Source organism: Rhagoletis pomonella, unplaced genomic scaffold (assembly GCF_013731165.1).
Source record: "Rhagoletis pomonella isolate Grant_MI unplaced genomic scaffold, Rhpom_1.0 Rhpom_scaffold_00001, whole genome shotgun sequence".
NCBI classification, from domain to species: Eukaryota; Metazoa; Arthropoda; class Insecta; order Diptera; family Tephritidae; genus Rhagoletis; species Rhagoletis pomonella.
In genome coordinates this window covers 114,632,844-114,637,278 of record NW_023458555.1, presented here as the reverse complement: position 1 = coordinate 114,637,278, position 4,435 = coordinate 114,632,844, and positions in this window count along the sequence as shown.

Here is a 4,435-nt window from a genome sequence, read left to right as displayed (position 1 = left end):
AAAAACCGCTTTCAAAATATATATTAGTACAGATAACAAATTAAATACATTACTTAATTAGCGGCATCCTATGCAGAAATGTTTATAAATAATTTTTTAAATAACTGCAGGCATTTTAAATTAATTTCAAGTATTTTCCATAAAAGTGGAAGTATTCAAACGTAAAATTTGTTTTCTTTCATCTTTCAACATAAATAAATAAAATACTAGTGCTTCCTAAAAAAATCGCCTCGAACAGTTCGACGCAGAATTTAATTATCTTTCGTTTGTAAAAAAGAAACTTGAAATCGGTTCATATTTGGGCTCTCAAAATTAGTTTGTCCACGACAACCTTTTTTGCCCCACTGTGCGTCGGTCAAAAAGTTAGATTATTTACGGCCGCAGAGCCGACCATCACAGAAAAACCAAAAGGGAATTTAGCTTTATGGCATCGTCGTCTCGGGCATGCAAGTTTCGATTACATGAAATTTTTGAAAAGCGAAATTAAGAATTTTGTGATTCCGCAAAACAGCATGTGTGGCACGAGTTTGCCAAAAATATTTTGGGCGGAAGCAGCAACGACTGCTGCATTCATCATGAATCGCATCCCGTGCAAGGGTACAGGAGAAAAGTCTTCAGAAGAGGTTGGCTCAAACTTTAAGCCAAATCTGTCCTTGCTCAAAGTTTTTGGTTGCCGTACATTCGTTCAAGTGCCAAAACAAAAGCGAATGTCGCCGACAATTCTGGCAGTGAAATTTTATAGAAAAATCCACAATATTCGTACCCGTCACTTTTATGAAATATGTTAGAAAAAATGTTTAATTTAATGATTCTCGACCACTAATGATGAAAGCTTTACCTTTTTTCAAAGCAAAAATCTGCTAAAAAAATTATATCGTACAATCATGGAGAAAGTGCGCTGTTTACTCATCGATTCGGGTTTGCCAAAAATATTTTGGGCGGAAGCAGCAACGACTGCTGCATACATCGTGAATCGCATCCCGTGCAGGGTACAGGAGAAAAGTCTCCAGAAGAGGTTTGGTCAAACTTTAAGCCAAATCTGTCCTTGCTCAAAGTTTTCGGTTGCCGTGCATTCGTTCAAGTACCAAAACAAAAGCGAATGTCGCCGACAATTCTGGCAGTGAAATTTTATAGAAAAATCTACAATATTCGTGCCCGTCACTTTTATGAAATATGTTAGAAAAAATGTTTCATTTAATGATTCTCGACCACTAATGATGAAAGCTTTACCTTTTTTTCAAAGCAAAAATCTGCTAAAAATTATATAGGTTTAAGTGTGGACCTCTTGTTTAAATAAGGCCAAATCCTGGAAAACCAGGACGTCTGACAGCCCTGGATTAATAGCGAGTAAAACGAATGTTTATTTTCCAGGGCTGCAAACCAGTTTTGAACCGAACCGTCGCTTTTTTCGGGCTTCGAACCGAACCACGCACCAAATCGTTTTCATTTGAAAATACCAAAACCGAACCGAAAACCACCCCAGAAAATGGTTCGGTTCGGTTCAAAATGAAAATCCACTATAGCATTTTTCATGTTTTGTAATAGACATCTTTGTGTAAAAATGCAATCCATAAGGTAAAACTGCGAAATTTTTTTCTTTGGTGGCACCTACGTGGGTTGTAATTTCGCCCCTATAAAGAATGATTGAAATGGTTTTATATGGAACAAAATTTTTAACAACGCCCGCAAAAAAATCTAAAAATTATTGTGAGTTTTAAAATATATCAAACTTGCCATTAACACATTACACTAAAATTGAATGAGTTATATAAAACTGCATATTCAATTTCTGATTAAAAAATTTTATACTTTGAGGCAATTTTGTTGAAATTTGTAGGTTTTTTTTAATAATCGTGCAAAGTTTAAAATTTGGATTTATATGATTGCCGTTATAACGAGCTATACTTTTATAAAAAATTAATGAACATCAAACCAACAAAAGAAAATGAGTCAAATGTCGCACTCCTATTATTTTGATCAAACGTATACTTGTTAAGCCAACATCTTGAGTGTCAATTCAAAATTCTGAGTATGCTGTTTTTGTCTACTCGACTAGGCTCACGACTTGCCCAAACCTTAAAAGAGTTTATGAATATTTTTCTAATTTCTCTTGATTGTGTTGATTTTAAATATTTTTTTTTTGTTTAGGGTATTACGAATTTTTTTCCATACAAAAAAAATCGCACATACGTTGTATGGAAGCAAATACGTGAAAAATTGCCAAAAATCAACTTAAAGTTTAAAAATTATTATTAAAAAATTTGAAATTTAGATGAAACTTTGCAGCATTTTCATAATTTTTGCACAAAGTATGAAACTTGGAGTTATATGGTTAAAAATAAAGAAAGAACAAGTAAGAAAGTCTAAGTTCGGGTGGAGCCGAACATTAAATACCCGGCGCAAATATTAATATATGTTTTTTCACCTTTCCGAAAGCTACCGCTAGGTGGTAAGCCGGGGTGTATCAATTTTGAGTAAATTAGCGTCCTTAAATTTCGAAATATTGCGGTTTCAAGCATTTCTGAAATTTACCGTTATATGAAAAGCGGCCGTAATTTTAGTCCGATTTCAATAATTTTCAACGTTTTGCTTTTATGTGGCAAGCACAATAAAAATACCGAGTTTGGTACAAATTGGTAGAACGGTTACCGATATACATATATGTGATCATAAGTGGGCGGTGCCACGCCATTTTCCAAAATTTTACCATAAACGTATTCCTTGGTAAATAATTGTTGCAAGAATCAGTTTTGAATAAAGTACCTTTAATATTTACTGATTTATCGAAGATTTTGTATTTATCTAAACTACCGTTATATGGGATGTGGGCGTGGTTATTGTCCGATTTTTTAATTTTTCGGCCATTTAGTATGTTGTACCAAGGCCAACAACTGTGCCAAGTTTGGAAGAAATTGGTGCAGCGGTTACCAAGATATACACATGTTACCATAAGTGGGCGTGGCTACGCCCATTTTCCAAAAATTTATAATATTCTTAGTTTTCGCCTAAAAACTGTTGTAAGTATCAATTTTGAGTGAATAATCCTCAGTAGTTACTAAAATATCGCAGTTTTCGTATTTCCGAAAATTACTGTTATATGGGATGTAGGCGTGGTTATTGTCCGAGTTTTTAAATTTTCGGCCATTTAGTATGCTGTATCATGGCCAACAACTGTGCCAAGTTTGGAAGAAATTGGTGCAGCGGTTACCAAGATATACACATGTAACCATAAGTGGGCGTGGTAACGCCCATTTTCCAAAAATTTATAATGTTCTTATTTTTCGTCTGAAAATTATTGTAAATATCAATTTTGAGTGAATTATCTTCAGTATTTACTAAAATATCGCAGTTTTCATATTTCTGGAAATTACCGTTATATTGGAAGTGGGCGTGGTTACTGTCCGATTTCGCCCATTTTCAATACCAATATACCAATACCTACCTTGGATTAACAGAAACCTACATACCAAATTTCGTTGAGATATCTCAATTTTTGCTCGAGTTATCGTGTACACGGACGGACGGACAGACGGACGGACAGACAGACATGGCTTAATCGATTTCTCTATTCATTCTGAGCATTTATGCATACATTTGTCTATATCTATCTCGATTCGTTTTGGCTGTTACAAACAACCGTTATGTGAACAAAATGAATATACCCTTGTGCACAAGTGCGCTCGGGTATAAATATAGCTAACACTTGCTAAAATGTCGCGCCCCTATTCATTTTTCCACCACTACACATGAAGATATTTGAATTTGATCTCGGTAACAACGCCTTTTATTTATATATTATAGATTTGTAATATTTTTTGCAATATCTGTATCCTTTAGCATAAAAAGTTGAACCATTTGAACCGAACCGGACCGCGGTTCAGGGCATGGCGCAACAAACAAGTGAAGTAATAGAACATCTTTCTTGCTTCATTTTCTGGCATTCGGCTACCTTATAGTCAAATTTTGTAGGCAAATTTTTAAATAAGGCAGTCCCAAAATTTTTCTTCTCACTCTACTCACTTCACTTGGTATAATTCCACTGTGGTTCAGGGATACTCATGAACCGGTTACAAGTGCAAGTTACCGGTACAAGTTTTTTCTAAGTGGTTCTAACCACTGAACCGAACCGCACCGATTTTTGGAGTGGTTTGCAGTCCTGTTATTTTCAAAAGTAGGTAAAAAACCGAATAAGATATTCAACTTTTCACGAAAAATGATTTCCGGAAATTGCTGTTCACTGCAAGGAGAACTTTATGATACTGAATTAAAAACAAACGCGCGAATGTACGAAAAACTGTAAGTCAAGATTTTGGGTGTATTTGGTAAATTTATCACTTCAATTCTTGTTTTACTCAACAAGACCTACAAGAAAATTAAAATCCCAGGTATTACTACTTAATTATTTTTTACAGCACTGTGTTATTTAATATTTAAT